Below are 23441 nucleotides of genomic sequence, written 5' to 3'. Positions count from 1 at the left end.
CCTCGGATATTTCTGTTTGCAACCAGAAAGGCGTCTTGTTCACATATCTTTTAACTTCTGGCCTTGCCACAGGCTGGACCCTCCACCTCCGTGCGTCCCCCTCCCCACCGCCATGACCCCCCACCTCCGCACACGCCCCCGCCCCAGCCCTGCCGACCGCCCCACGGCCGCTGGGGGAGGCCGGCCGGCAGCCCAGCACGCCGCGCTCCCCCGAGCGGAGGGGCGGTCGCGGTTGATGGGGCGGGGCTCCCGGCGGAGGACGGCCGGGGCCGGGGCCGGTGCCGGCGGGGGGCGGCGGCAGCGGCGCGGCGCTGCATGGCGCGGCGGGCGGGGAGCCCCCATCCGCGCGTCCGCACGCCGCCAGCCCGGCGCCGGGCGCCGCCGCCGCCATGCCGGGGCACGGCCCCCCAACCCCGCCGCCGCCGCCGAGGAAGGTAGGGGGTCGCAGAGGAGGCCCGTGGTGGGGGTTACCGGGGGAGAGCGGGCAGGGGGACCGGGAGGCAGCCTCCGGCAGACCGCGCGTCTCCCGGGGCGCCGGGGATCGGTGCCGCTCCAAACAATTGCTAATTCTTTTTTTCCCTTTAGCCCCCAGATTGGCTTTTCTGCCCCCGGTAACGCGTTTAGCTGTAGAGACGGAAACCGGGGGGCGTGAGCCGAACCCCCCTCTCGCACACACACCCTCCCGGCCGCTGAGGGCACGGCCGCTCGCCCCCGCCGCTTTCCCGCCGGGCCGGGGAGCGGTGCCTCTCCCGCCGTCCCCGCCCGGTGCGGGCGGGAGAAGAGCCGAGGGGCGCGGGGCGGGCGACGGCCGCGTTGAGGAACAGCCGGCCCGAGTGAGTGGCTCGGGAGGGACGGGGTGGAGGAGCCGCGGCACCCCCGCCGCCCAGCGTGAGGCCCCGGCTGGACTCAGCCCTGCCTCGGTCTCCCGCAACAGGAAAGAGGGAAACGCTGAGCAAATTCTTTGGGGGAAGCCCCGGGCACTACCGGAGCAGGCAGCAAAGTCCCCTTCGGTTTCAGCAAAGCCTGGATTCTCTCCATGATCTTAGCTTTGGGGGTTTTTTGTCTTTCTGCGCTGAATAGCCTGCTTTTCTCTTGCTTTGCCCTTGGCAGGAGGAAACGTCCGCACTCGGGTGCTGCCCGTAACTTAACAGGGTGACACTTCCGTCTCCCACTTGGAGAGTGTTCACCTGTCCCAAGGCAAGAAACACCCACTCACCTTCCTGTTGTGGTACCCAGGGACAATGGGTGCTGATGGATTAGGCACAGGGTCGGGGGGAAACAGAGCTGGGAAGGGAAGGAGGAAGAATTTACAGCTGTCTGCTGCCTTGGTCCCAGGGTGTCAAATGCAAACTGGAGGGTAAACTGTGCAAGGTGCATTTGGGGTGCTTTCAGAGGGATTGGTTTTATGAGTCTCCAAGAAGCCTGGCTGGCTCTTGATGCTCGGTACTGGAAAAGGGGTGGTCTAGTGGAGATGGAGCCTTTCTGACTACTTGGGGCGGCACTGGAGCGTCACAGGAGCAGGTCATAAGGGCTAAGCACAGGGTGCTTAATCCTGCTCTTTACGAAGAGTGCAGTTTGTTTCCTGGCCAGGTCAGCATGTTGTATGGGAGCTGTTCCTGACCCTGAGGTATTCCCGGCCACCTTTGCTCTTGCCATTCAGGCAGAGTTGTTGCTTTTGGAGAGGAGCATCTCCAGTGCAGAGCTCAGCCAGGAGGATAAAGAGAAGGGCAGAGGGTTTTCCATGGAGCTTCATTTGCTACTGGGAGGGGAGCTGCTGGTGTTGCTGGTGGATTAAAAAGCTATTTTTCTGTGTTGGCTGCCACTTTACTGACCGCTCATTCTTGGTGTGTGGTAGCAAAGTCCAATAAAGTGTACTGGCTCTGTTTCTGAACCACCAGAAAGGGAGTCGTTACTGCATCCTGCCAGAGGAAAGGAATGCGTTTCCTCGACCCTTGTGTTGTATTCTGAATTGTTGTCATCAGGGTAGTGTCTGTGGGTTTGGTGGTTGTTGTTTTTTGGGTTTTATTTTGTGTGGTTAGGTTTTTTAAAATAATCCAAAGAGCGTTTCAGCATGTGAGAATGGGTATCTACCACATTGGGATGGTCTTGGAAACAACTGAAAACTCTTAAGGATGGAAATGAGAGGAAAGCCACAGGATTTCCCAGGGTAATATAGCATCTCTTTGAGAAACGGAAGAGAAAACACTGAAAACAAAGGGCGCTGGAGCGACCCAGAATGTAAAAAGCAGGCTAAAGATTTATGGCTCAGCTGGGACCTCTCTTTGCCTATGGGTGAGAAGGTTGTGTGCTGAAGCCTGGGCTGGCCTGTGGCACATCCCCAACCTGACAGCCCACGCAGAAGTTGCTCCCTGTTCATCAGCTCAGATCCCCAAGCACGATCCTCCTTGCAGACCACAAGTGCATGTGGAGTGTCCCCAAGTGATGCTTTCGGTGGTGTCTGCAGCTCGCTGCCTTGGGAAATCTTTTAGGACATTTTGTCTGCAGAGACAGCCACGTGATGCTCTCTGTTCTCCAAAAACAAGAAGGGCATTTAGATCCTTTGTCAAGCCCTTACACTATGCTTGTCTTTCTCCCATGCCTGGTGTATTTACATGTTAGAAATGTTCATTTTGACAAGGAGATGATAAAGACGATGTAAGCTGCAAGGCTGTGGTCTTCAGAAGTGATCTTAACTGAGTAGAAGCTTTTCCACTGAGTAATTCTGAATATCAGCCATAATAGCTAATTCATATGGACAGGAGTTAAACCCTCTGTTTTGCTGGGTACTCTGGGGGCACAGAAGCAAATGCAAGCCTTGTCCCAAGTTTAAGAAATTCTCCAATCGGATCTTCATGCAACAGAGCCACAAAACATGGGGAGATGCTGGGTATTTCAGAAGTGCCTGGTAAGTGTTGTGTTCTTTTGGATCCCCCTGAATGCATCATACAAGGCAGCTGGTTCTCTCTTCTTTTTGTAGCACCTGATGTTTATTTCCTGGCTGGAACTGTGCTGCTTCTTTCTAAGTGGAGGCCAGACCAAGGGGAGAAAAGACTCTGTAGTGCAGCGTTAAGCCTATGAGAGGGGAGAAGAACCTCTCTTAAGCTCTTGTTGAGGCTGGTTAATTTTGATGATCAGCTCTCTTAGGCATCCAGAGCTAGGTTATAAGCTCTTTAGGGAAGCATTTTTTAGCGGAAGGATTTAAGTACTAGTGGCTGATATGCCTGTTGGCAGGATCCCAAGAGCAGGCTGGAAGAGGCCTCTAGTATGAAGGAAATGCTGAAATAGGGCTTTTAATGAACTTGCATAGCAGTTCCTTAAGGACTGAGAAGACACTCCACAGGGAAGAAGGGAGTGGGATGTAGCTAGAAAGAAATTCCTTGTTGCATTTGAGTTCTGACAGTAAATGAGTAAGCCTGGTATTGCCTAGATACAGCTCAAATAACACTGCATCTGAGGGGTACTGATTTGTGTACGCTGTTTTTACCCAGACAAGGCTGGAGAAAGAGACAATGTTTTCTTGGTCGTAGCTCTGAAGTGCAACGGAAAGGACAATAGCAGGCTTATCTTGCTTATGGGATTTTTCTCTGATTTTCACCTCTAGGCGGCTTTCCTAACTACTAGAAATGAAAGTAAAGGCTGAAATGTGTGAATGTGCATGCCATTTGGTGGTAGTTTCAGCCCAGGTTTTAGTAAAGACTGCTTTCATTCTCCATGTCCATGGTCAGCCTTGTGAACAACGTATGGTTAAGCTCCTGGCTTCATGAAAGCCATGCTTTTGAAATGTAGCCTGCCGCAGGGACCTTGGGTGACCTTGGCGTTGGATGTCTAAGACAAAGAAGCTAGAGTCCCTGGAGCTGCTGACCCTCTACAGCCTGGGTTTCCAACCCAGGACTGTGTCCTTGGGTGGAAGCCTGGCACAGGACAGGCTGAGGACCAGTTCAAGGTCTCTGTTGTCAGTATGACACTAAAAGGCATCATCACTATCTTACATAAGTAAATACTTGAGGCTCTATAGGCCAGTCCTGTGCAAGATCTGTCCCAAATTTTACATGCTTCACCACCTAATTGGGCCAATGTGCTCTGTGTCTGTAGACATAGGACTAATTAAGTGAAAGTCATAAGTCCCCAGTCCGGTTCCTGACTGGAGCAATGGATGCTTGCCTGCTGCGCACATGAGTCTTCACCAGTTCATGTCTTTTAATGAGCCAGGAGCTCAGTGGGAACTCATAGCATAGAGCCTGCAGTGAAACACCTTTGGGGCTCTGCCATCGTGACGGTCCTGTCCCGCCTGTGCTGAGACAGCTCTGAGCAGCTCTGAACCATGTGGTTCCAGTCTGTCACCATTGCAGTTGCCAACAGAGGTTGTGCTTTTGGGATTATCCTGGTGTGATGGCCAGGGTAGTCCTATGCTGAAAGCCCCTGGGTTTGTACTGGTCTAAAAATGTACATTGCCTAAAAATCTGCTGGTCAAATGTGGGGTGCCATGCATGTGTGACAAAGACCCCAAAAGGGGGATCATGAGACATCTTCCTTGCAAGAAGTTTGAAACACTAGGACTCATTTCTTTAATGCAGATAACATGTATTGAGAACCTTATTTCTGTCTTTTCTGCAAGTAGCACTGTCCCACAGTAAAGTTGAGGGGAAGTCAAATGTAATTGGAAAGATAGAAGCTCGAAAGAGTAATGGCCTGCTGGAGTGAACACTGTGAGTGCTGGTAGACTCTCCATCCTTTGTTTCACTGCTTCTTCCTCTCCCCAGGTTAGGAAAACCAGCTGCAGCTGGCATACTGTTAGTTCCAGGATCTAGCAGGGCAGATTCAGTAGTTACAGTGGTGATTAAAGGTCAGTTTTTACAAATTAAACTTGTTAGGAGTTAGTACGTCTTGAGGCTGCCTGGTACATTTCCAGTGAGGTCATCATCCCACTGCTGGAACGCTGCCAGCCAGGTGTGCTTGGGTTCTTTTTGGATTTCTTTACTCAGTCGCTTGTACAAACGAGAATTTGGCTTGAATGTTACCTGTTATAACCTTTATGTGCTGTTACATGTGGTCCTTTGAACGTGAGACATGTCTGTGTCGGCCATCTGATGAGCAACTCCTGGGCAGCTGGGGTAGAGCCTCAGGTTGCTCATCAGGAGCAGGGGGGCCAGGAGAGGAGGTGGGTGCCCTGTGGCCAGGCTGCTGTGTTCAGCCTGTGCAGGAGTCACAGGTCCTCAGTCCTGCAGCCAAAGCTCTTGTGCAGCCCTGTGCTCCAGGGCTGGGAACCTGCAGTGTTTATGCAGTGAAAGGGAGCAGAAGATGGCTTTTCCTGAGCGCTGCCTTTGCCCATACACATGCTGGCCCAGAGCCAGGATGGAAACTCTGTCCTCATGAGCAGAGAGGGAGAGAGAGATGGGAGGGGCGAGAGACAGAGGGGCCCAGAAGCAGAGGGAGTTAAAATAAAAACACCAACCCACGCAGAGAAAAGCTTCTAACAGATGGGCCCGGCCGTCCCTAGGGTTCTTCGTGCAGTTGGCTTCACGTGCGGTGCTGACGAGGTCTCATCTAGGAGTGTGGATATGGGACATGGATCGTTTTGAAATGCGTGATGGAAGATCAGAGTAAAAAGCAAAAGGAAGGAAGCTAGGCAGGTAAGTTAGCTGTTAATCAGCTCTATCTGTGATGCCTGAAGTGGGGTTTGTGAGTTGCTGCTGGTGCTGTGCCACTAACAAGGCAGAAGCTGTGGCACGAGCTGTTGGAGGGGCATTACTTTGTTTTCAACTGTGGCATCCTTTAACTGCAGCAGGTCTCATCTCATATCCTCTGTAAAATAGTATCGCTAATGCTGATGGAGGTTTATGTCACTGTTCATGTTCTTTCTAGCACACACAGAGCAGAGAGCTATTGATCTCGACTGAGATTAGTGTAAAGATAGGTTCTGCAAGTTGATGCTGGCAGCTGTATTTTCATATGCCTGGCTCCTCTTTAGGCATCATAGTGAGTAATCAGGTTTGCTGAACAGTTCAGCATAGGGGGTGCCAACCTTTCTTGGAAGGGTCTTTCCTTGTTAGGTATCTGTGCAGGAGACTGTGCCTGGCAGAAAATCTGGTTTCGGAGAAGCAGTCAGAAAAGCTTGGCTCTGAGATCGTTTGAAAATTTGGCCCAGACACTTAAAATGTTGAGTGTCGATGATGGTTAGGGGCAGCTTGAGTGAGGAAAGGTGCCACCTCACTTGGAAGTGGACAAAAGAGTTTTGGGTGGGACGCTGCCAGGCACGGAGGCTCGTGATCCTGCAGATTCCTGAGAGCAGATGGCTCCTGACCAAGTTCAGGCACGTTAAGTTGTGTTTCCAGAAACTTACTGGGGACTCCGGCAATCCACCAGAGAGGCTGTTTCAGGGGGCAAGGACTTACTGCTCTTTGTAACCAGAGTTATTTTAAATGGCTAGATGCTCTGCATTTTAATTAAATTTCCCTTTGGGAATCAAAGTGGTGAAGTGTTTCTGTAACCTTGCTGCACTTAAATATTCTGTACAGTGCCCCCAGTTTGGCAAATCGTTTAAGCAGGCATGTCAGTCTAAGTGCACACTTAAATCCACGCAGCAGAGCACTTTGGCTCCCAGTGCAGTACATCATTCCTGCTCAGGGAAGTCCGTACAGGACTTCATGCATTGCAAGCTTCAGTCTAATTGAAGATAGTGGTCTTTGAGCATAGGCTTAAAATTAAACACCTGCTTAGGTGTTTTCGTCATCATGAGTGGTCTCTGACGCACCCAGTTGTATTATGTAGAATCATTTTATATTAGCGATGTCCTTGAACATTGCTTTCGTCTTAATATCCTGTGAGACTTCTTGCCAAGTGCTTGCTGACAAGCCGTGTTACTGTGAGCAGTTCAGGTGAGATGCTGTCACAGCCCTGGTATTTTACTAGCATTGCAAATAGGCATGCATATGTGAATGATTAAATCAACCCATCAGGGTGTCATCTGGAGAGAAACAAATGCGGAGCTTGCTTTGCAGGCAGGGGGAGGATGAGAACACCCTCTGTAATTTTTGCTGAAAGCTTTTCCCCTCTGCAGATGTGCAGCTGCTGAAGTTCTGTGCCAAAAGCTGTCTGTGACCTACAGAGCTGGGGAACACGCACACATCTGTTTGCAGAGGAGAGCAGTGAAGGGGCTCGGGTCTCCTGTCCTAGGGGATTATGTTCTTGTGATAGATAGCACTGACTGTTGTAGAGGGAGAAGGCAAATTTCACAGGGCACTGTAAGCACGTGTAATAAATAGGAGTTTGCTTGCCAGTGTCAGCCAAACACCACCTTGCTGGATTAAAAATGAAAGGAGCTCCCGGAGACTTTTCAGACTATTGGAGCTTTTTCTTTAAAGATGTTCAGCCCCCTCCCCCCCCGAAGATGGATATGTTTTCCACGTAAAAAAATACAACGTGTTTGAGCTGCAAAGCATGCTGTGAATATAGGCTTCACCTTTTCTTTTAGGTAAGAGTTGAGTCTTGGGTTACCTAGAGCTCAGAGTGGCACAGTAGCAAAGGGAAATAAATGCCTCTTAGTAAAATCAAGAAGGGAGTCTTCTCCAGCATATGTAGCACTTCAGAAACCAACATCTGGACAAAAACAGACCCTGAGGCATCCTCCACAGTCTACTGAAGTCCATTGAAGCTTTTCCATGAGTTCAGGGAGCTTGCCATCAGGCTGCAATTGAGAATCTGTTTTTCCCTGCCTTGACATGGTAGGCTGTATGTGCAGCAATCTGTAGTCAAATTCTGCAAGAGAATTCCTCACTGAAGAGATGTGTAAGGTACTGAGCTTTTTCCAGATAACGTAAGAAGCCCTTATCTAGCTGGCTGCCATTTTTCAGCTTTGTCAAACTCGAAGAGAGAACTGAGAGGTTTCCTACTGGGAAACCAACATGTGGTAACTGATTGTTGCATCAGATTTCTGTCTCTGTACCCCAAGATTACTATAAGTGACTCCAGGTTGAAGTTTCGCCATTGTGTCACCTCTCACATACAACGATCCTGTACTTGTGTTGGTGAAGGATACTGATGGCTGTTGCCTCTTAGCCTGTGCTAAAGCTTGCCCCATCGGTATCCTCTTGTTTGTGCAATAGGAAACTTTACTTGTAGGATGGTTTAGTGTACACAGATTTGGTGGGAAACAAAGGTTTCCCCTGTTAAATCCCTACACTAGTCAGAGAAGGACACTTCTGGGTGTGTTTCAAGGAACAATAGGATTGTCTCTAAAAGGCACAAATTTCATAAAATGTCAGAATTTTATGAGGGTTTTCTTTTTAAACTAACTTATTCTGACACATAATACATTGCTTCATGTCCCACTTGCTTAACGTCCACTTGCATGGGGTAGAATTATTTTTCTGATCCAAAGGAACCTGGGAACATTATCAGAAACAGAGTTGCCCTGTCAGAGCAGTGAAGGAGTTCATCTCTGACCAGCGATTACTGCAGGAATAAAAATTCTAGCTTTTCTGGTCTTCAAACCAAACTATTCACATATGCTGATGCCAGTCCCTCTGCTCATTCATGCTCAAGGTGCCCTTCCATTCGATTTTTATGATTATTATTGTTAGCAGAATAGAATAGAATATTTCAGTTGGAAGGGACCTACAGTGATCATCTGGTCCAACTGCCTGATCACATCAGGGCTGACCAAAAGTTAAAGCATGTTGTTAAGGGCATTGTCCAAATGCCTCTTAAACACTGACAGGCTTGAGGCATCAACCACCTGTCTAGGAAGCCTGTTCCAGTGTTTGACCACCCTTTCGGTAAAGAAATGCTTCCTAATATCCAGTCTAAACCTCCCCTGGCGCAGCTTTGGACCATTTTCATGTGTCCTATCATTGGAGACCAGACAGAAGAGATCAGCACCTCCCTCTCCACTTCCCCTCCTCAGGAAGCCATAGAGAGCAGTGAGATCACCTCTCAGCCTCCTTTTCTCCAAACTAGACAACCCCAAAGTCCTCAGCTGCTCTTCATAGGACATGCCTTCCAGCCCTGTCACCAGCTTGGTTGCCCTCCTGTGGAAGCATTCAGCAGTGGTATTTTATTTTCACTTCAGGTTCCTGTTAAAGATCAGCTTTTTGAAAAATCAAGCCTGACCTTGGATTACATTGATTTTTCATTCTTTCTAAGTAAAAGAATTTTTTAAAAAAGCCTGGAAAGAGGTAATCACAAACTCATTCTTTTTTCCTGAGGGACTTAAGAAGTTCAGCCACCTCACTGTCTGTTGCACATATAACTTTTAAAATCCTTTTTTAAACTTATGAACAATATTTTGCAACAGAGGAGGTTTTGAAATGACTTATCATGAAATCCTTGAATGCAGAATTAAGCAGAAGATTGCATAATGCAACTTCCCTTTAGTTGTTTCACAGAGTCGGCATAACTTGGTGATACACTGATGAAGCACAGTGAGATGTACGTGGATGAGATCACCAGAAAAACAAGGTGGTGTCAACTGTCATTGCTCCATTAACTTTAGCTAAGCAATGACCTGGAAGTGAGGTTCAGGGCTTTTTGGTGCTTTGGAGGAAATTTTGTGGTATTTCTTTTTCAGTTTTGTGGTCGAATAAAAAATTCTATAACTAACTATTTGGAAAAAGGTGACAGGGTAGCCCTATCTGTTCCCTTCCCTCCTTTTTTCCCTTCAAAAAAAAACCCAAAACAACCCAGTGGGAAGGAGGGGGAGCCTAAACAAAGTGTTTCAGCTCCTTTTGAAGGGAAGGCTTCATACACACCCCTACCCAATCGAGCTAAATTTTGGTAGGTAGTGTGATTTCAAAATAAAGAACGTGACTCTTGTATGCCTCCTTCACATTACATCATACATTTTCTTGAAAGTTTCTTTCTTTTTTTCTAAACACTGAATTTAGATTGAGCTTGGCAAAAATTGTTTCAGTTGTTCAGAAACTGTAATTTACTCATCCAGCAACACTCAAACCTGTTTGTGATTTATGGAAATTGAATTGCTGAGATATGCTTCTGTACTTCAGGCATGTGAGTGGGAGGCACCTTGCCCAGGTAAATTAGTTTCTGGACCCTTTCTGGTCAGGTAAGAGAAACAGGCACTTCTACAGTACAGTTCAGAGTTTGTGAGATACCTGCCTCAAGAAGAGAGAGTACTTCTAGAGCACAAATTACCTCTTGTGGGTATTAAAGAGGCTAAAAGAGTAGCTTCCATGTGGACATCAAGAGTTAGCTGAGATGGATCGGCTCATTGTTCCAGTTTAGTTCCTGTATAGAAAATTACATTGATCTGAGGTATCTGAGAGCATATTTGCCATATAAACTGCTTACTCTTAGCTCAGTGTACAAGATTTTGAAAAGTCAGTCTTGCCAAACATATGACCAGAGGCAGGACTGATTTCTTATTCATCAACATTTTTACCTGTCATCAAAAGTCAGATTCATGTGAAGGAAATCTAAGGAAAAGTGGTTTGTTTTATATAACTATTTACAACATGATGCATCTCTAATATTCCTTTTGCTTGGGAAGGCGTATAAGCAAAAATAACTTATTTCTAACCTATTTCTAGTGCCGAAATTTCTCCTCTGTCATCTTTTTCTTTTTAAATATGTATTCAGTGAACCTACTTGGAGAAGTGGATGACAGATTTTTATTAAGTAAATGCTATCCAATCTGAACGTTTAAGTTACTACATGTGGAAGAGATAGGAAGAAGAATGCCTACTTGAATGCCAAACATTTTTCTTACCAGCCAAGAAGTAAATCAAGTATAGCATTACATAACTCTTCTTACACCTCTTCTAATTGAAGAAAATGTTTTGGGAATTTCCCCTAAAAGATCAAGTTTAGGTTTAGTTTGCCAGTAATGTCTGTAGACGTTCTCTTCTCAATGAAGAAAATCAGATCATTATCAACAGATCCGTTGTATTCAGCCATGGATAATTGAGACCACGTAGTGCAGCTTCTACCTTTGCATAAAGAAGGTAGTTCTGGTGAGGCGTATCTGCCTAACTGGCCTGTTCATAGGGTATCGAATCTAGAGAATATGTGCATTTAGTTGTTAAAACCAGTGTCTTCTGCAGGGAGAAAAACATGTATGGAGAGCCTCTTTCCTGAGCCAGACCTTTAGAGCTGAGTGTGTAATGCTGGTATTTTTGGGGTGGGGGACGGTGGGAACTTCACAAAGGAATCTGCGTATCATCAGGGTGTTGTACTGGGTGGGTCACCTGTCCCCTAGCGCTGGTCATCTCCTGCGGGAGGCCTCCTCTCTCACCCTGCAGGAAACCTTTGTGTTCTTTTTACATTGCATGCAAAGCTGTAAGACTCACCCCCTCCGGAGAGGTTTTATGGACTTGAGCTGAGGGGTCTTTGCTCTCTGCTTGAGTTTCTGTAGGTAGAGCTGTGTTGGTGAGGAGCAGAAATGAGGTGAACGTGGAGGGTTCGGTGGGTGAAATGCAAGCCACATCATAATTGCTGGAGTCAAATCAATCCCTTCAGTACAGCTAGGATTTCACCTTGCGTTGGACTGGAAACAAGATGTTTATGAGCATTTAAGATAAAATAGGATGATGTTTATTGAATTTTTCAGGAGGCAGGGGCTTCTGCAAAGGGTTTGACTCTAGAAGACTCCTACTTCGATAGTTTGTTCTGGGTCCTGTAAAATGCGCCCTTCTGAAATGCATTTGGTGCTGGCTGCTTTGTAGTAATGACCTTTTCCTGTGCACAATAAACAGTATCGGGGTGCAGTCCAAGACAACATTCAAACATCTTGGGTGGAGTATGCACTTGTGGTTATCCTGGAATACAAAACTTGGATGCAGGTTCTCTGGGTTGGAAGCTTCTATAAGAATAGCTTAGCTTCGGTTGTGAGATAAGGGCTCGATGGAGGAAATTGTACATATGTGCTCTGCTTCTGCTCTGTTATCAAACAGTTTGATGTATATGAAGGCAAATAAACAATGGAAATGAAAGTCCTCTAGAGTACGTATTGCCTTTGGCACATCCCTTGGAAGACAGTAGTGAACAATATATGCCTGTTGGGTCACTTCAGTTTCTACGTTTTCTGCCATGAGAAACGCAAAGAAAAAAACCAAATCTCCCAAGTAAATGTGTCCAGTATTTCTCAGTTTCGTTTTGTTTTAATTTAGTTATGAAAAGTTTAAGCTTTTTAAAAAAATTTGCACTCTAATCAGTCTTTGCTAAGGCAGTCTCATTGGTGGATTCATGGCCTCCTTAGTAGCTTTCACTGAACTGTTGAAGTTTGTTAGGCACTACAGAGTTACTGGGGGTAAAAGACCATGGAAATGTGTTAGAAACAGCATAATTGTATATCTAGTTTTAACAGCCGTTTTTTACTGCTTGCTTGCTGGGCAGGTGGAGAGTTTTAAGAGGTGAAAGGCAAAAAAAAAATCTCTTGGGGAGGAAAAGGCACCTAGTAATAGTTTTTTGAAAGAGACTTCATTTTGCAGTTTTTTGTTTTGTTTTCCACAGAGAAGATGAGAGTGGATTCTATTTTTTACACTAATTAATGACAGGTTATCATAGGATAATCCAGGTTGGAAGGGATTGCAGGAGGTCTCTACTCCAGCTTTCTGCTCAAAGAGGTTCAGGTCTGAGCTCAGACCAGGTTGCTCAGGCCTTTGTCTGGTTGGGTCTTGGAAACATCCAGCGATGGAGACTACAGGGCTTTTCCAGAGCTGTATTATTCTCATGGTGAAAAAGAATTTTCCTTGTATCAAGTCTCTACCTAGTTTCCACTTGTTTCCATTGTCTCTCATCCACCCAAGAGGGAAACAGCCAAGGAATTGGCTCCAGGTCACACACTGTGCTACATCGATGGTTTTGGTTGTATGAGAAGTAAAATGTTCAAAAAGTCACAACAGAGTATGGGAACCTGAGTCTTGTTTCTGAAAGGAACTGGGCACGTGCGTGGCAGTCTAGATCTGACTTGGACACGCTTAGGTGCAGAGTGTCACCAGGTCAGACTGTCTTGTGAGCTGCCAGGAAGCTCTTTAGACCATGTCTGGATTAATCAGTTCTTCTGGAAATACCTTTGTCAGGACCGTGACCTATTATCTCTGACACCTCCCATGTTAGCAAGTCTGCTGGCTCTGTGGAGCTGGATCTGGCACCTGGTAAGTGCTAGAGTTTGCAAGATACTTAGGTGCATGAAGGTGCAGATAGGTGTTTTCTCAGTTTTCCCAGCAATACCTAGACAGCCTCTCCCATTGCAACCAATGAAAAAGGAATGGGTGCTTACAATTCTTTGAAAAAGTTAGCCACTTTTCAATGTTTGTTTAAAAAAACTGATCCTCAATTGGTTTTGAAAATGGGCCTTAAACTTCAAAGTCATGTAGTGACTTCTGGAAGTTTTACCTTTCTTGATTTTTTTCGGGGCTTTTCTGAGACCAGAGTGGCAGAAGAATGTGCTACCAAGCCATCACGGTGTACCAGCATTTTTGCCTGATGGTACGAAAACATCAGATCTTTTTTCCCTTCTGTTACATAGTTTTCTTTTATAGTAAGAAGCGGCACCAAAGCCCATGGGGGAGAATGTATGGATGGTTATAAGGAGTAGACTTGCTCCTTACACTCCACCCTGGTCTGGTGGGTCGGGGAGCCGAAGAGCAAAGGGTCCTTCCCCAAGCTGTTCTGCGCTCGGGTGGCTAAATGCCTGGTTACTGAGAGAGGGCGCGGGCGGATGAGCAACCTAGTGATGTGAGTTTATTTTCTGTTTGTGTCGCTTTCTTGTCTGGGGCTGCCACTGTCAGCACAGGGGGAAACCCTTGTGTTTCCCTGGGCCATTGCCCTCCTGACGTGCTCCTCTGCTGAGCCCCTTCAGCAGTTCCTGTGCTCAGGATCACCTCCTAGTGCCTGGGAGGGAGACTATTGAACTGCACATGAGCGTGAAAGGGCAGAGGAGGAAGAGCAATTTTCCCTAGGACTTGGCTTTTTGGTTAGGGTTTTTTTTTCCCACTTTTATTGGCCGTGAGTGCAATGACCGCTTAGCCACATGGACTGGGCTCGCTCCCTCCCCCACGCTTCCTCTCCCTGGCAGAGCACAGGCTCTCAGATTTCCTCCCAGCGCGGGCGGATGGCGGCTCTCAGCTACATTCCTCGTAGTACAAAAGAAAAGGAAAAACTGCTCTCCGCACGGGCAGATGGCCGACTGTTTCCTGGCAGCTCCACTCCAGTGTCCTCTTTCCTATTGTCCTGACAAACACATGCACGCACACACCCACAGAGAGCAGCTTTCCTCCTGGAAAAATAAATAAATGCAAGCCCTCTGCAGAGGTTTTTCGTCTTTGGAGCTGTGCAGGTTTCCTCCTCGTGATGCGTAAATCTTTGGTGGCTCATGTGCTGCCTGGCCCTGCTTTCTGCTGAGGAAGGTTGAACAAGGGGGTGGTGTGCTGCACTGCGGCTGAAAGATTTTGATAAGAAATAAGATCTGCAATAAGTAGATTCTGCGTTTTTTAATGGCGGAGATATGTGGGAGAGTGAGGGTGTGAGGAAAGACGGGTTGAGCAAGGCAGGAGAAAGCAGGGTCTCCAGAACCAAAAAGCAATCAAAAAATCAAGCAAAAAGGTGACTTTTTGCTTGAGCTCAGAAGATGATGCTTAATAGAGACAGACTGTAGCGGCAGGTCACGGACTTGGTGCTGGTACAGGAAGGTCTCCTGAACCATGCAGCTACCAGGGCTCTGCAGATGGTGCCCCAAGGTTGTGGTGATGGACACTTCAGGAAACTGTGCTAAATCCTCATCAGGAGGGGCAACAGTCAGCATCCTGCAGGGTGAAGGCCACCGAAGGAGAGAGTTTTGCTGAGTCTCCATTTGTCTTCCCTGATGATAACTTATTTTGGAAGAAGTTGAGGTTCTTCATTTTAATGGTCTCATTTCCTTTCTGAATGTGAGACAATTTGTCTTCCCGCCAGGAAACTCTTTGCAAAGTTGCTCCTCAAAGGGACTTCTCTGGGTCCCTTTTATGCTAGAATAGCAGAGGTTATCTCACCACATCAAAAACGAATTCCATTGTCGTTCACGAGCTGAACACTATATTTTAGTGGCAGGTTGTTTCCTATGCTGTCAAATGTTTGGGTTTCTTATAGGCATAATAATACCCCTGAATTCTTTCCAATTCTTTTTATACTAGAAGTGATTTACTGCTGTAGTAGGACTGGTGCATTTGTAACACAGCATTCCTATGAAAGGAGGGAAAGTAACTACACCAATTGGCTGCATGGGTAGAAATGCATATTTGCCAATGTAGTTTCATCTTTGTTGGGCACTGAAGCCAGTTCCACTGCATCTGCTGGGAATCCTGCCTCTTCATGTGGCTGGTAGACGGTTCTGCTGGCAAATGTCTGCTCATGTAAATCTGGTCCATATTTCTTTTGTTTCATTCCATATTGACTACAGTCATCTTGTATGTGGGTAGTTTCAAAGCCAAAGAAAACAGGTATGAAACGCCGGCTCCACTGATGTCATCAGCAAGCTCATGTTCGCTTCAGTAAGACAGGATTCACCGCTAATGTCTTCTTCAGCCTTGACTTAAAGTAACTGAATTTTTATTTATTAGGCTGCAAAGCATAAGTAAATATCCCACTTTGAAAGGAGCTGAGTAACCCCACTGTGTGTACACATGTGCTAATGCGAGATCTAAAACACAAGGAGATGATCTAGTATTGCCAAGATCCATCATAGAAGAGCTGTCCTCTACTCCTGCTTTCGCTTCCCAGGGTCTTGGTTTCTCCATCTGGAATTAGATTTTTTTAATTACTTTTTTTTTAATCTTCTGTTCATTACTTCCTTGTAAAAAGCTTAGCCTAAAACATGTAATTCCACTAAACATTGTAATTAGACTTCATTTTAGCAGCCAGATTGGGAAATACTGAATCTTTCTCTTCCTTCCCATGTGATTTTTTTCCTTAGTATTTGTTAATCTACCTTCAGGAGTGACGACTCATCATGTATCTAAGCAGTAATACAAACCATACCTGCCACCATGAAGAATAACAGTATTTACCTTCTGTACATGCAGGAATTAATCTGTGCTTGTGAGCAGTGAATTAGAAAAAGAGCATTGCTGTTTTGTTTGAGATGATCATGTAACATCCCACCGCTAGCCCTGGAAATGCCGTGTTTCCAGCTGAGGGTGTGGTTGCTTGAAGGAAACTGGAGGGATGTCGAATACCCTTTGAGTTGTTGAGCTTTTCTTCTGTTTGTTATATGTTTAGAGGGAGGAACAAAGGGAAAATAAGACAATGGCAAATGTGGGACAAGCTTAATAATAGTGGGTGCAGCGAGCCCCACCTTTAACAGAAGACAATTCACATTGTGAGACCCTGTTTTTGATTTCTGCCTTCAGGTCAATTCTTTTTGTTTCAGTCTGCAGTTTTCCATGCTGAGTGTTGCCTCTGGCTGAATTACTTTTAAAAGCCTTCAGCCAAAATGTTACAGCTGTTTCAAAGAGTGAAGCTAGGGGAGAAAAATGTGCAGTTTCCCCTGCATTAGAAAGTACATCAGGCTTTTCTTTTGCTAAGACTAATCTTATGCTTTGAAACAGAAGTGTTATACGCTGTTTGGATCAGGAATTTGTCCTTTGCTGCTCCTGTGTCATCTCTGCCTTTTCCAAGGCTCTGTGGGAAAAAAAATTTCAGTTGGCACATGGTCAGCAGAGGTTTTTATTTTTAGTAGCTAAAATCTTCAGTAGTTACCTTGTTCCCAAATGTGCTGTCCTTCCAGCTCCCTGTGCTAGGCAGGGAACGCTGGTGCTATCCCTGTGGAGCTTCACCTACAACCTTCAGCAAACGGGTGGAGGAGGGGTGTAATGGACAGGAGGTGAGGGTAGTTTCTCAAGGCTCCAGCTGCTTTACTATAGAACAGGGATGGCCTAAGGATGCAATTGAGACCCACGGTGACACACCAATATTGCCCACAGCAGATCCTGCTGGTTTACCTCATCTCATTGCTGAGGGTTAGCTTCTTTCCAAGCAGAGCCTTTTTGCCAACCTGGTCTTAACACTGGTCCTACAATAAAGCTCCAGCCTAGGAGTCATATGTGAATGGATACCTGCCATCTGGAGGTCTGAGCCAAAGGCTGGCCTCCTAACCAGTGGTACAGAATACATTTCCAGAGTTTAGTAGGATCCTAGGCAGGATTTAGTAAATCTCTGCCTAGGAACAGTGGGCTAGACTACCAGGACTTTGTTTTTCCTGTGCCATTGTTCATCCTGCTGGCACCATATAGGAAAAGAGGTGGAAATGGCTAGATTTACTAGTATCCAGAAGAGGCAAAGCCTGAACTAGGAAGAAAGGAAGGAAGAGGTCCTCGGTCCTAGTGAAGGTCAATGGTGGTCAATGGACATAAAGATGCAGTCATCCTGCTTCTAAAGAAATAACTGCTACACTGTGGATGCAGGGGTGTGCAGTGAGGGAGAGGTGTGGGGTCCACTCAGGATATTGACAGTGGAAATGCATGTATGGAGTCTATATGTATGTATGTCTGTAGGTACAGACCATCTGCATAGGGCAAGTGTTGTCTCAGGTAAGCACTGTGGATAGGCAGAAGCTGTATCCAGGAGTTCAGGGTGTTTGGTAGCCAGGAGAGAGCTGTAGTGGATCTAAAACGTGGGGAAATGTGCAAGCCCCTCAGGTTCTACCCTGTAAGGGTGGGCAGAAAGGAGGTGCTCAAGCCAATTTGGTGTCGGGTGGATTTGTTTTGATGAGGCTAGGCCTGGGTCAGGTAAAAAAAAGTCTTGGAAGCTGTAGGGAAGCAGCTTTTAAGGTAGTAGATTGAGTGGTGGAGGCTTCCTGAGGCTGTAAGTGTGGAGGAGAGGCTGTTTCTGCTGAAGCAGGGAGGTAGAACAGGGTTGGATGAGAAAAACTGAGGCAGGACTGAGGTCTGGGTAGATCTGGGAGATCCCTTAGTTTGGGCAGAGAGGGGGAGTAAGGGGGGGGAAGAGTCTGCAGCTAGGAGCCATCATAGAACGTCTTTAGGATGGAAGGAAGGTATTTGGATGAGCTATGGGTAAGAAGGACTGGCTAACCAATGATTTGAGGGGACTAGTCTGGAAAGGGAGTGATACAGGGAAGTGGTGATAGGGAGGATGGGGAGAGGCAAAGAGGGTCAGGCTGGGACAGCTGATAGTGAGTGTGAGATTAACAGTGGGTGAGGAAACTGGGACTTGAATAGAGCCCTCAGAGAGTTAAATCTGGGCCGTCTGTGAGGGCAGATTTGGGAAGCATGAACTGGTATTGAGTAGGTGAGGAAGACTCTATGTAACAAGGTTCTAGTGTCAGGAGGTGAGAGGACAGAGGACAAACTTAAAACTAATGGCATGCCCCCATAACCTGCTTTCTTCCAAAGCCCAGAATGGAGCCCGTGATTCCTGAAGGTCTCTGTGCCTCTGGCAAGTGTGTGCAAAACCCCTGACAGAGCGTCTGTCCCATCCTCTTCCAGGAGGTGCTGCTATTACCAGCTATTCCACCAACTCAGCTGCCAGAGGTCCCTGTAGTGGAGCCAAGGCATCCAGCCATCCTGCTAACTCCATGCCGTCCCACACCATGGGACTCAGCAGGTGTTTTTTCCAGTTTGCCTTTAAACCAAACCAACCACTCCGAAGCTGAAACTTCATTTCTGTTCTCCGAATGCAGTTTCTGTATTTGTGAAGTGGAGCACTCGGGAACTGAGAAGCGCCGCGTTTGAGGTTGTCCATGCCATTTCAGTTGTGCCTCCCATACATGTACATTGCATCGGTCAGGCTTGGCTGGGTGGTCACAGGTATCTGTTTGGCACATCTGTGGTCTTCTTCAGTGCAACAGAAGGGGCCCTGCTCTTGAGGTGAGTCGGGGTAATATAGAGTGAAATGGGTGCCTGCAGGGGTTCCTTGCTTAATTTGGCAGGTAATGAAGAGAAATAGCTAGGAACCTCCTCAACTGCCCTTCCCAGAGCTTGGCACCATGTCGGACAAAGCCTGAAAGCAGAGTTTTTGCCAGCTGTACCCAGCTGTGTGTTCCCTGGCCTGGGTGCCAGACGTGGGGCCGGCCTTACAGCTGTGTGTGAAGGTGGTGGGGATTGCAGTTGGAACAGCCTGAAAAATAGTCTTGCTAGTCCCCATACTAAGAGCAAATTGTAGTTTGCTTGTAGTCTGTGCAACCCAGTTTGCCATTTATATGGTTATATGGTGAGCAACAAATGTCCTTGAAGGGAAGCAGTGAGGAGAAAGCAAAACATTCAGTGAATCTGTCCCAGCAATATGATTTCATCCCTTCCCTTCCATGTGCTTCAGTGCCCATCAGGTTTTCCGTGACAGGTGACTGATGTCACTATCCAAGCAGAAAACTGTTCTCTTCCCCCCCTTTTATTTATTTGCTGGTTTAGCAAGTTGAACTGGCTGGCTTGCTAGCTCTTGGTAGCTCAGAAAAGTCTTTACAGGCATTGGAGCTGATACAAAGGAAGCAGGAGCAAGAAGAGAGGAAAAAGTAGGCACACCCTTAGGCAATGGCAAGTATTAGATCTGATCAGGCATGTCCTTTACCAAGGATAGAGGTGAGACCAGGATGCTGGCAACTGAGAGAGGAGCAGGGACACAGGGAGAGGGGGAAGCAGGGCAGCCCCTTTAACCATAGTAATCCTTTAAATCAGGTTAGTGACATATAAGCGGGCAGAGATTGTTCTGTGGCCTTAGAGAGGGAGAAGGTCAGTAGAAGAAATATCACAAAATTAAAGACATATCATAACACACAACACAGCTTTTCTGCACGCAGGCTGAACGCCGACATTGCGAGTTTCTGCATTCCTTGCATTGCAACGTTGTTCCTCTGACATGGGGTCCATGCACAGAGAGAGGGGTTGCAGTATGTCGATTCCACTTGGGTTTTGTGAAAATAGAGTTTGTTTTGACACATGGGATTCTCCTGACCCCCCTGTAAGCCCTGTGGTGTAAGATATGATAGATCAAAGGACAGAGTGGGGCAAGGCGAGTAGGAGGCTGTGTGGGATCTGGCTCTAAAAGATACTATAGTGAGCGTATTGCTTCCCAGTCATTGGCCCTTCCTGGATATGTTTACGTAAGTTTATCCTGCTTCTTTTTTTCTTTAATAAGTGACTTGGGCCCGCCAATTAGGATACCATTATGAGTGTAATGAACTGAACAGTCCTGCTATTAGTGTCTTAAGTCTCCATGGCCTGCAGGAGGCTTGCATGGCCAGGACAATCAGTGCCTGCAAAGAGGTGACAGCTCACCTTGCCCCAAGGTAACCAAGTCCAGCACAGAGTGGCAGAGTAGCTGGGGTGGGAAGGCACCTCTGGAGATGGCAAAGTCCAACCTCCTGCTCAGGGCAGGGATCACGTAGAGCAGCCTGCTCAGAACGTTGTCCAGTCGGGCTTTGAGTATCTCCAAGGATGTAGACTCCACAACCGCTCTGGGCAACCTATGCCAGTGTTCGGCCACCCTCTCAGTAAAAAATTTTCTCTTGTGCATAAGCTGAATAGTTTTTTCACCAGATGCCACTGAGAAGCCCTGCTGGCCCAGAAGTAGCCTGTCCTCTCAGAGGTAAGCTGATCTGCAGGGCTGACTGGGAGAGAAGCCCTCTGAGAAGAAACTCTGGCTGCTGGCAGCTGGGGAGGGCTTGTTGGCACGTGTCCTGGAACTTTGGGTCAAACACTTTGAGCTCAAGTTTCAGAAAACCCTTTTATCTGCCTGCAAGCACCCTTCTCCATACCAGAAACAGCAGGAGGGCAATTAGCTGCTGTCCCAAGCTGCTGCACCATGGTACGTGACACCAGAGCACCTGGCTGTGTGACCAACAAGGACATGCATGGGCCTGGGATCTCCTGCTGGAGGAGGCCACCCAGTGATGCCCAAAGGCACCAGGCTGCATGGGGAGGCCAGCCCAAGGATGTGCTTTCCAGCAGCATGTCCCCATGCTGCAGCAGGGAGCTCCTGCCTCCTGCTCCTGGGAGCCCTCATGGCGGAGGGAAAGAGGCAGCAGCCCAGGGCTGCACAGGGGTTAGGAGCCATGGCAGGGGAGCACCAGCTGGGGCTCCGGCCTTCGTGTATGAGGCTGCCAGGTCAGGGCAGGCTGGCTTGCCTTGCCACCAGGTTGGCGTTGGGCACCTCAAGTCAGTGACTCCCCTGCTGCGAGCATCTTGTTTTGCTGAGGAAGCCTGCTGTTGGGTCCCATTGCTCTTCACAGCTTTAGCTGCATCCCCACTCAGCGGGTGTCCTCCCTGCTCTGCGGGGGCTCACCCCCTGAGTTAGCATTGCTGCTGGGGGCATCGGGAAGGCAGCGTGCTCGTACCCAGGCCCAGGGGCTCTGCCTGGTGCTGCGACTGTGCACAGGGGCCCACGCAGTGGCCTGTTTGTGTGTGTTCGTGCACAAGCACTCGTCCTCCTGCCTGCTTCTTCCCCAAAGGGAAACAGGCTCCAAACAGAGCAAGGGCTGGGGGAGGGAGCCTTGAAGTCTTTAACTGTTGGCTTCCCCTTACTCATGATTTTCCTGTTAGTGTTTTGTCGTCTTGGCATCCTTCCTGTTCTTTATATATGTATGTTATATATTGTTGTCTCATTGTTGCTGTCTGTATGTTGCATCCTTTGTTCTGTAAAGCACGGGAGCAGAGAGGTGTTACTTGCAGGCTTTGTCTGGCTGCTTGGGGTTACTCATGCAAGTAACAGGAGAGACCATTTCTGTGAGCACCAAGGAGAAGAAAGCGTGCGTGGGCTTTAAACACAGCATGCCTTTTTTCTTACTGGAGGAGAGTTTGACCAGCTGCGAGTCGCTCCTGGTGCCATGAAGCCTTACTGTTTATATGCATCAGCAGTATGGCTAGTATCCCAGTAGTGGACTCGGATCCAATTTTTGTGCGAGGTTCAGAGTAAACAGAGCAAAGAAAATCTTGAGGCATGGCCTCCAGCACGTGGCAATGGTAATACCCATCCCCAAACCACAAGACCCTTTGAGGTGTGCTTGGTTTGTTCCCCACAAATAAATTAGCAAGAAAGGGATGCCTGGGAGGTGTGCCGCCATCGCTGCCTGACCTTATTGGAGGCAAGATTCCACATGTGCAACCCGTGTGCTGGCTGTGTACATTTCTGATGATGCAGACTGCGGGGCGTTTGGTGCTCCTCTGGCTTGTGTTATCGTCTGGTGGCTGCACCAAGAACAGTTGGCAAAGCTGGTTTCTTCGTCGCTCTGAAGGAGTTTAGCTCATGTTCCTCTGGAAGACATCTTTGCCCTTTGGGGGTGGGAACGTGCCTACTGTCAGCGCCTCTTATTTACTCACCAGTTGCTTTGGAAACATCTTGTAGTATCTAGTGCCCTGAGCCCTGAACCAGATGTGCATACTCCAAAAGCGTTTTGATCGGAAGCGGGGAAGAGGGCATTGGGGAAGGGGGGGTGGGAGGAAAACTTAAATTAGAAGAAAGCCAAACAGCTATTGCTGGAGACAGATGATTACAGCTCATTTCAAGGCTGTTTCCTGCATGCCAATGATAGATCAGTAAACAAACGCCTCTTTGCGAACACAAAGCAGGCAGGAACTCTGTTTGGAAGAGAGAGGTCGGGGTAGGTCTCGCTTCACTTGGTAGCAGGAAGCCTCTATCACATGGCCCTGGGAATCGTGAGGCCGGGTGCGTGTGGGAGATATGCCGAGAGGCTTCTGCTGGGAGACTTCACATCCTTCCCAGGGTCTGGCCAACAGGTTTGAGAGCTCCTTCCCCTCCTTCTTTCCTCCCGCCTCCTCCCCTGTCCTTCCTTTCCCAGTTTAATTTTGAAACTATATCAGATGACTGCTTTGTTCCCCCAAACAATGGCAGGGATTACTGAATAAATTGCAGTGGCAAGGCTTTCCAAACGGGGCTCGGCATCTTCTCTCCCCTTCTATGGCCTTGTCCTTCCAGGATGTGTGTGTCAGGAGTGGTGGCCCTGGGCTTGGGTTGCCATGGGGCTGTGCCTCCCATTGCTGGTAGAAAGTTCTTGAGTGGTGTTTAGAGAAAGCAGCAATCAGTCAGGAAGTACCAGCCTGATGTATGTATGTCCTTCTTGGGTTGCCTGCTAACTGAAATCAGCCCTGCTTGTTTCTTCTAGTCAGTTTGTAGGGCTGTGGTCACATTGCGCATGAGGCAGGAGAGCAGAGCATTTCAGATAACACTTCTGAGCCTCTGGCAGGTCTCCCTTCACCATTCCTACATGCAAACTCTCTCAGGCTCTCTCTTCCTGCTTCCCTCCCTCTTTCCCTCCTGCCCACACAGTCTCATCATCTCCCTTGTACCAGATGGGGCGCATGTTGGATGCCTTCCATGAGCTGCTTTGTCTAAAACTCTCAGCGAGCTATAGCAGGTCACAGAGGTGCTCCAAGGAGAGCCCAAGCCAGCACAGAATCAGGGTAGTGTATGGTCGATCATAGCAGAGATGGGGGGAGACAGGAGGAAAAGAGCTCCCCTTGCCCTTTGCAGTGAACTGGCAC

The 23441-nt window shown here is 47.8% G+C and overlaps 1 protein-coding gene across 4 annotated transcripts in view; it reads left to right on the top strand.

The window, feature by feature from the left end:
• The first annotated feature begins 263 nt into the window (after positions 1-263).
• DENND2A (DENN domain containing 2A) overlaps positions 264-23441 on the top strand; it is a 61472-nt gene continuing 38294 nt past the window's right edge. Inside the window, exon 1 of one of the 4 annotated variants that reach the window (XM_064456939.1) lies at positions 264-434. The gene's annotated coding sequence lies outside the window, so the exon portion shown is untranslated. Of the gene's footprint in view, positions 435-5497; positions 5631-22577; positions 22677-23441 lie in introns of those variants that run through there. The other 3 variants (XM_064456911.1, XM_064456921.1, XM_064456929.1) reach the window with 3 other exon arrangements.

This window comes from Phalacrocorax carbo, chromosome 1 (genome assembly GCF_963921805.1).
Source record: "Phalacrocorax carbo chromosome 1, bPhaCar2.1, whole genome shotgun sequence".
NCBI lineage: Eukaryota > Metazoa > Chordata > Aves > Suliformes > Phalacrocoracidae > Phalacrocorax > Phalacrocorax carbo.
The sequence above is the reverse complement of the archived record's forward strand: the minus strand, read 5'-3'. Positions and strand labels throughout refer to the sequence as shown.